The sequence below is a fragment of the Haemaphysalis longicornis genome, unplaced genomic scaffold, assembly GCF_048455015.1.
Source record: "Haemaphysalis longicornis isolate Haplotype H1 unplaced genomic scaffold, Haemaphysalis longicornis Haplotype H1 scaffold_5, whole genome shotgun sequence".
NCBI lineage: Eukaryota > Metazoa > Arthropoda > Arachnida > Ixodida > Ixodidae > Haemaphysalis > Haemaphysalis longicornis.
Window position 1 is genome coordinate 155,482,544 of NW_027526385.1, and position 13,049 is coordinate 155,495,592.

The following is a 13,049-nucleotide window of genomic DNA, read 5'->3' on the forward strand; positions in this document are numbered from 1 at the left end:
CAGTTCAGCGAGTCTGACCTGGTCCCTCCGCCCCCCCCTGGGTTGCCTCTGGCAGCCCAACCCGCCACCACGCCGCTTGCTGAGGCAGCAGCGGTTGTGGTGGCAACCTCTTCCGTCGGGACCGGTGCCGCTCCCGTCCCTGCCTCCCCGTCCTCCAGTCCGTTGGAGAGTGCCATGGACACCACGGGCCCCGCACCGGCTCCCACCGCCACCGCACCGCCCGTGCCACCTCTGGCGCCCCGGACGCCCTCGGCGGTGGCGGCTCAAACGAAGGGCTCCCGAGGGGGGGCCAAGTCCGGGGGGCCCGGTCCGTCGGGCACCCCTCGGACATCCGACGACGACATGGATGTCGGGCCGTTCCTGCCTGCAACGCAGCGCAAGGAACGCGTCCCGACGCCAAAGCCTCCCGACAAGCCAAAAAAGACGAGAGTCACAGCCCCGAAAGACAACACATAAACAAACACACACACTCCAGTAGCTCTCACACTAAATAATGGGAAGAGAAAACATAATTCAATGGAACTGTAGAGGCCTTCTTAAAAATCTTGACGATGTATACGAAATACTGCATGCTAATCAGCCAAGTGTAATGTGTGTTCAGGAAACACATTTGAATTCCAAGCACACAAATTTCTTGAATAGTTACATGGTCTTCAGAAAGGACAGGGATGGCTGCACACACTCTTCTGGCGGTGTGGCCATAATCGTCCGGAAATCCTTAGCATGCCACCCTGTCACTTTAAACACTATCCTTGAGGCTGTAGCAATACGCTTAATAATATTTAATAGGTTGATAACGGTATGCTCCATATACATTCCTCCTGATGTTACAGTTTCGAGCTCTGACGTCGAGGCGCTGGTTGACCAGCTGCCCGAACCGTACATTCTAACAGGCGACCTTAACGCTCACAATTCTCTTTGGGGCTCTTCTGGTACGGATGCCCGGGGTCGCCTGATAGAGAGGTTTCTCACATCCTCTGGAGCATGCCTTTTTAACAATAAACAGCCTACATATCATAACATAGGACACAACACATACTCATGTCTTGACTTGGCTATTGGCTCCGCAGTTCTCTTTCCTCTTCTCGAGTGGGGTGTGGGAACTGACCCATATGGCAGTGACCACTTCCCCACCTCACTTACATACATAGGTAAAGGCCCATGCAGTCCATCTTCCCATAATCGGTTCAATGAAACACGAGCTAACTGGAATACATTTACAGAGACATCCAAACTACACCACACATCCATAGGACACCTACACGTTGAAGAATCTACCCAACTCCTCACGGCGCACATCCTCGACGCCGCCGAAAGGTCCATTCCCCACGCCTCTGGTGCCCCGCGCAACCAGCGGAGGCCGTGGTGGAATGAGGACTGTAGGCGGGCGCGAGAGGCCCAGAACAAGGCGTGGGGTATCCTTCGTCGGTACCCCACGTCGGGAAACCTCCTCTTGTTCAAACGGGCCAAGGCGTTAGGAAAACGTGTGCGCCGTGAGGCAAAACGAGAGAGTTGGCGTACATTCATAACATCAATAAACTCCTACACAGACACAAGGAAAGTATGGACACGAATACGCAAACTCAAGGGACAACAAACACACAGCCTGCCTCTGGTCAGCACTGCAGGGGACACACTCGAAGACCAGGCTGACACACTCGCACAACACTTCCAACTCGTGTCCAGTTCAGCACACTACACAAACACTTTCCTGAAACATAAAGCATGTTGTGAAAAGAAGTCCCTACGCGACAACAACAAATCACAGACCACTTACAACTCCCTGTTTTCACTACATGAGCTGAGGGCTGCTTCAAGCACGTGTAAACCCTCAGCTCCAGGCCCAGACAACATTACATATACAATGATACAGCACTTACACGCAGACACTCTTGTAACACTCCTTCACCTTTACAACAAGATATTTCTTTCGGGGCACATTCCAAAGTCTTGGAGGGAGGCCATAGTTGTAGCATTCTTGAAAGAAGGGAAGGACCCTTCCTCTCCTGCTAGCTATCGACCCATTGCCCTGACCAGCTGCCTGTGCAAGCTTCTCGAGAAGATGATAAATCGCAGGCTCGTGTACTTCCTTGAGTACAACAGTCTTCTCGAGAGCTGCCAGGCAGGCTTCAGGGCGGGGCGATCAACGAACGATCAACTCGTAGCTCTTGAAACATATATAAAGGATGCCTTTGTGCATAAACAATTTTGTCTGACGGTGTTTTTCGACATAGAGAAAGCCTATGACACCGCTTGGCGGTACGGTATCCTCAGCGACCTAAAGTCAATCGGTGTTGAGGGCAACATGTTGAACATCCTTTGTAGTTATATGTCGGAGAGAACCTTTCGCGTCAGAGTTGGTTCTGCACTGTCAAAGGTACATGTGCAAGAAAATGGCGTGCCGCAAGGTGGAGTGTTGAGCTGCACTCTCTTCATAGCAAAAATGAACTCTCTTGGAAAGGCACTGCCACCTACAATCTCTTATTCCATGTATGTAGATGACGTGCAGATATCCTTTAAATCGTGTAACCTGTCCATCTGCGAACGTCAAGTCCAGCTCGGCGTCAAGAAACTTGCCGGCTGGGCTGACAAGAATGGCTTTAATCTTAATCCCGCGAAGAGCTCTTGTGTTCTATTCTCCAGGAGGCGTGGCGTCCACCCGGACCCAGACATCACTCTTGCGAATGTGCCAATTCCTGTGAACAAGGAACACAAGTTTTTAGGTATTTTATTCGACGAAAAACTTGCATTCATCCCACATATCAGACAGCTCAAATGCAAATGCTTAAAAACAATGAATATTCTTAAGGTCCTCTCACATCAATCTTATGGGGCCGACAAACAACTCCTGCTGCGCCTGTACACAGCGTTGGTGGGGTCTCGGCTCGACTACGGCAGTGTCGTGTATGGGTCGGCTACAAAAACAGCACTGAAAATGCTCGACCCAGTGCTGCATCTTGGCCTTCGCCTCTCATGTGGCGCATTCCGCACTAGCCCTGTTGAAAGTCTTTATGTCGAGTGCGACAAATGGTGCCTAGGGCATCAGCGGGAGTATGTTGACCTGTTGTATGCATCCAAGATCGTGTCTCTGACCAACCATCCTTTTAATCCTATCATGAACGATACATCAAATTTACAACTCTTTTTAAACAGGCCATCTATTCCCTTACCGTTCTCTCTCAGAGTTAGGGAAGAGGCTTCTGCACTCCATGTCCCCCTATCAGACACGCACAAGACACCCATTAATAATTTCATCGCACCATGGCATCTTCGTCCTGTAACATGCGACCTGTCATTCATTCGTGTAGAAAAAAATAGGGTACCCAGGAATGCAATTCTGCAGCACTTCCTGTTCCTACAGGACAAGTACAGGTGCGCAGAATTCTATAGCGACGCGTCCAAAACTGGTTCTACAGTATCTTGTGCAGCGCACGGACCAAATTTTACCGTAACTAAGACAATGAATTTTCATAGCAGTATTTACACGGCAGAAGCCTATGGCATTTTACTCGTTTCAAACCACATCCTCGAACATAAGATTCCAAAGTCCATCGTCTACACAGATTCTCTAAGCGTTGTGCAGGCACTGTCATCAGGAAGGTCGTCAAAAAACTATGTGATCAATGCTCTTTTCAAGGTACTCATGACTGCATATGCCTCAAATCTTCAAATAACTATATGCTGGGTACCAGGTCACTGTGGAATCCCTGGCAATGAGACTGCTGATCAAATGGCTGGTGCTGCTGCTCTCATGACCACAGTTGACATAACAACAATACCTTACACCGACCTAAAGACACACATCAGACGACAGCTTCGTAACACATGGCAATTACACTGGAGTCAACAAACAGACAACAAACTACACGTAATAAAACCACAACTGGGACGCTACATAACTGACTCACACAACAGATACACTGAAGTCGCCCTGGCTAGGCTGCGGATAGGCCACACACATGTTACGCACTCCCACCTGCTCACTGGAACTTCGGGACCCACGTGTAGCAGGTGTGGAAAGGGCCTATCCGTAGTCCACATACTAATCACATGCAAGGCACTTGACACAACACGACACAAACATTTTCCTGAATTATACAGACGACACATTCCTTTGCACCCATCATACTTTTTAGCCGACGAACCAATGTTTTCTAGTCAACGTGTATTTAAGTTTTTAGCTGAGGTAAACTTCCTGCAGCTCTTGTCATATCATGTGTAATCACCCTGGCCCTATACACCAGCCATCTCCATTGTCTTTTGTTTTGCATCACCTTTACTTTTAGTCACATGTTTTAGTACTTACAGTCTCATCATAATTCAGTAACTTCTTCTTTGGCGCTCTTTGCCCATAGTCGGCCTTGCGCCAATAAAACCCAACTATCATCATCATCATTGCAATCACTTGGGGTTTATGCATTGCAAATTCAAAACAATCGTATAGGGAAGACTCGCTTTGGCATTTACATCTGACATGCGGCAGGTGTTTGGCTCCCCTATCATTTGGTCACCAAACGACACTCCCCAATGAATGAATGCCACAAAGTACCAAAGCTGCAGTATTCGCCGCTTGATAAACGTTTTAAATACTTTGACCTAGCCCTAAATGCTTGCAATTAGAAAAACGTGCTACTCACCCACAGAGTACGGCGCGAACTCGGGGTGGCGGAGGGCCATTTCATCCGCTATCTGCTTCCAGATGCCATTTTTTATCCCAGTTTTATTGTAGTCTTGGTTGCCGGGGTCCCAAAGAACCAGAAGCACCTCCAACAAAGATAAAAAGTACCGTCCTCTGACTGTAGACAGCAAAAGAGAAAGCTGCAAGCAGCGGTAGCAATGCAGGGCAAGGAGCCATGAAGTGATAGTCGTGACGATGACTGTGATTACGCCGTGCTCATTGCATATGGTAAATGATGTTTTAGGAGACAGCTTAATTACAAATACAACATTAAAATAAACCGCGTGGTGGTAGAGCATCCTAAGCGACCTGAAGTTCTTCGGCATGTTGGGTAACATGCTGAACACACTTTCCAGCTACTTTTCTGAAAGAACCTTTCGTGTTAGAGTTGGAAGTGCACTCTCACGGGCTCATGTGCAGGAAAATGGCGTGCCGCAAGGCGGAGTTTTAGTTGCGCTCTGTTTATTGCAAAAATGAATTCACTCAGAAAGGCACTGCCACTATCAATTTCCTGCTCAATCTATGTAGACGACGTGCATTATCCCTTAAGTCTTCTAACCGATGGGCACGCCTACTATCAAAAGGACTTGGAGGAAACAAGAAACTAGCCAATCAAATTTGTGTAAGTATAAAAGCAATGTAATAGACTACTTTTGAAGCTACATTTCTTTTTTTAATAGCTGTGCAATCAGTTCAGCAAGCCAGCACTCAGTCCTGAAATTAAATAAGGAGACTGGAGTGGCACATATGCTGCTTGTGCAGCTGGTGGCCTAAAAGTGTGCCCAAGGTTGTCCTTTTTTTATGACAACATAGCATTTATTTATCACCACACAACTCTCCAAATTTATCTAGCAAAGTTCTTTTTCTCTGCTCTGGTTAGTGCAGAAGTGTTGCACACAGACAAGGCAAAATCTGTGAATCAACTAGGCCTCCTGAACATGGGAAGTGGCAACATCAGTCACATTGCTAATGCAACAAGTAAAATTGAGACAAATTTATAAACATTAGGGTTCTGAATGAATTTCCGCTGCTGACATCTGAAAAATAAGCTCATATGTGAAGGCAGGTTGAGTTCCACTAAACAAACTTTATATTTAAAGAAACGTTTATACTGCCTACGTGGACCAGCAAAAGGCCTACCTGCCAAAACCAAATATTTGGCATTGTTTATGGCTGGCTTTGAGTCTCCTTTGGTCCGGTTTGACTCGGCGCCTGTGACGCTTCGGCCAACAAGCCCTTCAATTGAAAAAATCGCAACAGCAGCCTCCCGGACAACCTTCCTGTTGCACTTCAGGTGCATGAGGCGGGTGTAGGCTCCTTTCGAGATGAAAACATCTGAACCCAGGTACACCTGAAACATTTTGCAAGCAACAAATAATAAGCTTGAAATGAGCCCTGCAATGCCTACAAGTGTGCAAGAAATCGTTTTGAAAGGATTGGTGAAAGCATAAAACGTGATGAAATTATTGTCCCTACAATGGTGTATTTATGGTGCAAAACCAGGGTTCATAAAAGTTCACGGATAAGCATGAATGAATGAATGTGCTTTATTTAAAGGAGGCACGGAGCCCTTTGGGGGGAAGGAGGTAAGTGGGGAGGGGATGAAGTTGGATACCACTAAAGTTTTTTGTGGGATCATAGGTCCTTTAGAGGGCATCTTCGTTCTTGGGTGCCGCCTAAAAAACACGTGGTCAGGCCCACTCTATACTGCTTTGTAGAGACTACTCTCTAGTGCGTATCGGGCTAATGCTCCGAGTAAGGATGCGTTACTCTGGAGTAGCTGCAAGTGCGCGTGAGTGTCAGATGGCAGTGGCCACTTATCAAGCAGGCCGGCTCTGCCCTTGTCATAAAACGTTTTGTATGTACTAACCTTCCCCTCGATGGTGGCATAGAGTCCTTGCTCTCTCTCGGGTGCAGGTTGAGGCTGGGTCTGCTGGGCAGCTTTCGCAGTGGGCCTATTGTTGCTGAACTCTTGCAACACCGGCAAGGTGATCACCACAGAAGGGATTGGAGGTGCATCTGGGCTAACGGGCCACTAAGGCTTCTGAATGCTGCCTGTTGATAGGGGTGCCTGCGGGCACACTGAAAATCTGCGTTTCTGGAATCGAACAAGGCATAATATTTGCATTTAAACCTTAGTGAAATAAACAAAAAAAAATCCCTCGCTGAAGTCATTCTTTCCGGACTCCACACAAAATATATAGCTGCTACTGTGACACACTTACTACATGAGACCGAGAAACTATATAAACAGCAAAAATAAGACAGGCACTATGCATGAGCTTCACAGTACAGTCTTGACAAAAATTAGAGAAATTTCAATGCAACAGTTTCTTAACTGTTCCATTTACCAGGTTCAGTATGGGTACCCCCCGCACGGGGCACCTTGAGCAATCTTGGTGACGGTACTGGCGATACCGCGGACCCCGAGCCCCCAAACATGAGCTGGATCCAACCGTGGCGATGTGTTTATAGGTGGAGGGTTAGAAACCACGAACGGTGGCCGTCGGAGCCCAGGTCAAGCTCCGGTGGATGGGCTCCCTGTCTGTCTACCAGGCAGGGAGCTCCGGGACCTCTTTCGCTACCAGGGTAAGGTCAAAGAAGAAAGTACCCCCGTCTCCCTGCTTTTTCCTATGCCATATAGATAAATCAAACCCCCCCCCAGACGTGATCGGCCCCCGAAAAGGGGCCGCACCGAAGTTTCTTTTCCACCACTTCCTAACTTGAGTCCTCCGAAACCAAACAACTATCCTCGCCTCATCGTGATGGAATCTGCAGACCAATCAAAACCTCTGTGACAAGTGTGTGGCGCCCCCCATCCCTGATATTCGTTGGCCGCTAAGTTCAGTGGCCCCAGCAGGCTCGGTGGGCAACCTTGTGTGTGGCTGGGCAAAAAACACCGCCGAGCACGGCTGCTCGGGGGTCAGTCACCGTCACCACCACCACGCTGCATGTCGTCTCTCGGCAGGAGGGTACCCCTACCCTGCAAGGTTCACGAACGCGGGTCTAAATCGTGACACTGGCGACGAGGATGGGATACGTCGCCACTGAAGCCACTCGTCGCCACTGACACTGGCGACGAGGGAAGAAGCCCGCGGAGCGTCCCAAGCCACCGAGAGCGCCGCCACCGAGAACGCCGAGACACCGCCCCCTCAAGCCAGCCGCCATTACGCCATGCCGCTGTACGGGAGGCTCGAGCCGTTCGAGGGTGAATGGTCTGCCTGGCCGGTCTACGAGGAGCAAGTCGGCGTGTTTTTCCGGGCGAACGACACACCCGAGGCGAAACAGCGCGACATCTTCCTGCCCAGCTGCGGGACCCGCGTCTTCGCTCTCCTGCTCGACCTGCTCAAGCCGGCCACGCCGCACGACAAGTCGCTGGGTGAGCTGCTCGCTACGCTACGCTCGCACTACAGCCCGGCTCCGTCGACGTTAATGGAGCGTTTTCGCTTCAATAACCGGAGCCGCCGAGACGGAGAGACGCTCGGGCAGTTCGTCGCAGCCCTGCGAGGGTTGGCGAGCGGCTGCGCCTTCGGGGAGCAGCTCGACTCGCTGCTCCGGGACCGTTTCGTCTGCGGCATCAACGACCCCGCCATGCAGACGTGACTCCTGGAGCTTCCCGACCCCTCGCTGGACGACGCCGTGAAGGCAGCGCTGGCGATGGAGGCTGCGGCCAAGGACGCGGGCGAGCTAGCGCGTGCAGCCGGCTCACCGTCGGCGGAGGCGGCGGTGAACAAGATGGCGGCACGGCATGGCAGGTGCAGTCGCTGCGGTGGTGACCACCCCCCCCCCCTCCCAGTGCCAGTTCGCGCAAGCGGAGTGCTTTGCGTGCGGAAGAACTGGGCACATTGCTCGGGCGTGCCGAGGGGGGACGACGGCGGACGGACGGAAGCAGCAGCCGGCGGCGAGCACATGTTCCGCGCCAGCCCACGGCCGAGGGAGTGGGCGCAAGGTTAGGCGGCGGGGGCGTGCGGCAGCAGCTTCGGGTGCAACGGCTAGGCTTCACGTCGTGGCCGAAGACCCGCAGATTTTCGAAATGTGGCACGCGGCCACAGTGCAGCTGCCGGTGCCATCATACTGGCTGACCGTCGAAGTCTGCGGGCGCCCCATCTCCATGGAGCTGGACACAGGGGCCAGTGTGTCGGTCATGGCCGGGAAAGCCTTCAAGCGCACCTTCCCTGGCGTGGCCGTCGAGGCGTCGGGCGTCATGCTGCGCAGCTACTCCGGACAGCTCGCCCAAGTCGAGGGTCAAGCCCAGGTCAGCGTCCGCCTTGGCGACAGGGAGGCCACCCTTCCCCTGTACCTGACCAAGGGGCCGTCACCGACGCTGCTGGGCCGGAACTGGATCCAGGCTTTGGGCGTGAGGCTGCCGGACTACCAGGAAGCAGTGCATGCAGTGGCAGACGTCCCCGGCCTCCTGACCAAGTTCGAGGCCCTGTTCCAGCCCGAGGTGGGGACATTCACCGGCACGGCGGCAAGCGTTGAGGTGCCAGAGGGAGCACTGCCCCGTCCAGCCCGACTGCATGGACGGCGTCATCGAGCAGCTGCTGCACCGGCGAGAGGCCGGCACCAATGGCGGCGGGGTGCTGGGCACCAACGGCCACCACCTGCACCTGGTGGTGCTGGGCACCAGGGCCAGCGCCCAGCAGGTGGCGCAGGCTATGCGGCAGGTGCACCCGCAGGGTTTCCGGCTCGACGACAAAGCCAATTACGCGCTGGACTTCAGGATCATCGACGGCGACGTGGGCCTGCCGCACAACTCGTTCCGCACGGAGCCCCTGCCACACAGCTGCCTGTGCGTGTACGCCAGCCAGCCGGTACTGGAGTACATCCGCGAGAGCCTCGAGAAGACCCTGCTGGCCAACCTGGAGCAGGTGCACCGGCTTCACTTCCACGGCCTGCCCCTGGTCATGGTGTTTGCGGGCCAGAGGGACTTCATGCGCGAGGAGGGCATCAACCGGGCCAAGAGCCTGCAGTGCCCCTTCGTGGACGACAGCGGCGGCCTGGACCCCGTGCGACTGGAGCAGGCGCTGGTGGAGAGCATCGAGCGGCGGGCGGGCCGGCTTCACATCTACCAGGCGCTGCCCGCGGTCGCGAGGCCTCGGCCGGACCTGCGGCTGACGCTGTGCATGGTGTGCGGGGACCCGTACGCGCCCGAGCAGGTGCTGGCGCCCCTGCTGGCGCAGCCGGGCTGCCTGGCCACGGGCCCGCTGCACTGCCTCAGCCTGGACTCCTTCAAGGGGAGTCAGCTTCACCGACCGCTGCCAGCACAGCACCAGGGGCTGGTGCTACTGGCGCCACTGTGGCGCCACGCGCAAGTCCTTCGACACCGGGAAGGCTGACAGCTGGTGCGAGAGTGACACAGGTGGCAACCAATGCTGCCACACCTGCATCGACACCTGTGCCCAGGCGGAGTGCGAGACTACGGAGACCGCCAGACCGTTACTCGCCGGAGGGACAAGTGTTGTTTTGTGTTTGCGTAGGACAAAGAAACTTGGGGGTGAGGGGTGTGACAAGTGTGTGGCGCCCCCCATCCCTGATATTCGTTGGCCGCTAAGTTCAGTGGCCCCACCAGGCTCGGTGGGCAACCTTGTGTGTGGCTTGGCAATAAACACCGCCGAGCACGGCTGCTCGGGGGTCAGTCACCGTCACCACCAGCACGCTGCATGTCGTCTCTTGGCAGGAGGGTACCCCTACCCTCCCAGGTTCACGAACGCGGGTCTAAATCGTGACAACCTCTTGCTTCACAGTCTGTATTTCTCATTTCAAAGTTTCTTGACGGTATTGTTGGAGGGTCGTATAAGGCCAAAAAACATCGAACCGGTGAAATTCTTGTCGAGGTCAGTAGCCAGGATCAGGCCAATAAACTTCTTGCTCAAACCAGCATCGCCGATCTGCCAATCCGAGTCACGCCCCACCGCAGCCTAAACAGCTCCCAGGGCGTGATTTCCCAGTATGACCTACTAAATGAATCTGAAGCTGACCTGCTGGAGGGCCTTCGTAGTCAGGGCGTAACAGCGGTCAGGCGCATAACCATTCGCAGAGATGATAAACAAATACCGACAAAGCACCTCATCCTAACCTTTGACAAGTCCATCCTTCCAGAATTCATCAACGCAGGTTACATCCGATGTTCAGTCCGGCCGTACATCCCGAACCCGCGGCGCTGTTTCAAGTGCCAACGGTTCGGGCACGGCACAAACTCCTGTCGCGGCCGACTGACCTGCGCAAAATGCGCCCAGCACGACCACCCGTCCGACAACTGTAACGTTCAACAACTTGTTTGCGTAAACTGCCAGGGCCCACATGCGGCCTACTCCAGAAAATGTGAAATGTTCCAATTAGAAAAGAAAATCATTAACATCAAGGTCACTGAAAACATCACCTTCCCAGAGGCGCGGAAGAGGTTCGCCTCTTTCCCTCTGGGGAGGTACGCCGACGCAGCTCGCCGGGGGGCGGAGCGGCGTCTGGTTTCTGCGGGGGCCCAGTACCGCGAGTCAGACTTGGTCCCGCCTCCGCCCCCCCCCCTGGGTTGCCTCAGGCAGCCCAACCCGCCTCCTACCCGCCGCGGTGGCTCAGTGGCTAAGGCGTTGCGCTGCTGAGCACGAGGTCGCGGGTTCGATTCCCGGCCGCGGCGGCCGCTTTTCTGATGGAGGCGAAAAGCAAAAACGCCCGTGTGTAAGAGATTTCGGCGCACGATAAAGATCCCCAGGTGGTCAAAATTAATCCGGAGCCCTCCACTACGGCGCGCCTCATCGCCTGCGTTGCGTCGGCGCGTTAAACCCCTCAATCAATCAAATCAACCCGCCTCCGCACCGCTCGCTGAGCCAGCAGCGGCTGTGGGGGCAACGACGTCTGGTGGAAGCGATGCTGCATCCTCCACTTCCACTCCAGCGTCCCAAACCAGAAGCGAGGGCGCAGACGAGATGGAGACGGAGGAACTAGCGGCAGCTCCCACCCCCACCGCACCGCCTGCGCCATCCGAGGTGTTCCTGAATCCCTCGGTGGTTGCGGGCAAGGAAAAGCGCGCCCCAAAGGGTTCGCGGTCCAAGGAGCCTGATCCGTCAGGCGCTCTGAGGACATCCGAAGATGAAATGGACGTCGGTCCGTTCTTGTCTGCGGTGCACCGCAAGGAACGCGTCCCGACGCCAAAGCCTCCCGACAAGCCAAAAAAGACGAGAGTCGCAGCCCCGAAAGACGACACATAAACAACACAGTCCAGTAGCTCCGAACACTTCATAATTGGAAGAGAGAACATAGTACAATGGAACTGCAGAGGCCTTCTGAATAATCTTGACGACGTGTATGAGATTCTGCATACCAATCAGCCAAGTGTAATGTGTGTTCAGGAAACATTTGAATTCTAAACACAAATTTCTTGAATAGTTACCTGGTATACAGGAAAGACAGGGATGGCTGCACACACTCCTCTGGCGGTGTGGCCATAATCGTCCGGAAATCCTTAGCATGCCACCCTGTCACTTTAAACACTATCCTTGAGGCTGTAGCAATACGCTTAATAATATTTAATAGGTTGATAACGGTATGCTCCATATACATTCCTCCTGATGTTACACTTTTGAGCTCTGACTTCGAGGCGCTGGTTGACCAGCTGCCTGAACCATACATTCTAACAGGCGACCTTAATGCTCACAATTCTCTTTGGGGCTCTTCTCGTACGGATGCCCGAGGTCGCCTGATAGAGAGGTTTCTTACATCCTCTGGAGCATGCCTTTTCAACAATAAACAGCCTGCATATCATAACATAGGACACAACACATACTCGTGTCTTGACTTGGCTATTGGCTCCGCAGTTCTCTTTCCTCTTCTCGAGTGGGGTGTGGGACCTGACCCATATGGCAGTGACCATTTCCCCACTTCATTAACGTATATAGGTAAAGGCCCGAGCAGTCCATCTTCCCATAATAGGTTCAATGAAGCACGAGCTAACTGGAACACATTTACAGAGACATCCAAACTACACCACACATCCATCGGACACCTACACGTTGAAGAAGCTACCCAACTGCTCACGGCGCACATCCTCGACGCCGCCGAAAAGTCCATTCCCCACGCCTCTGGTGCCCCGCGCAACCAGCGGAGGCCGTGGTGGAATGAGGACTGTAGGCGGGCTCGAGAGGCGCAGAACAAGGCGTGGGGTGTCCTTCGTCGGTACCCCACGTCGGGTAACCTAATTTTGTTCAAACGGGCCAAGGCGTTATGAAGACGTGTGCGCCGTGAGGCGAAACGAGAGAGTTGGCACACCTTCTTAACATCCATTAATTCATACACGGACACACACAAAGTCTGGACACGTATACGCAAGCTCAAAGGACAACAGACACACAGCCTGCCCCTGGTTAGCACAACAGGG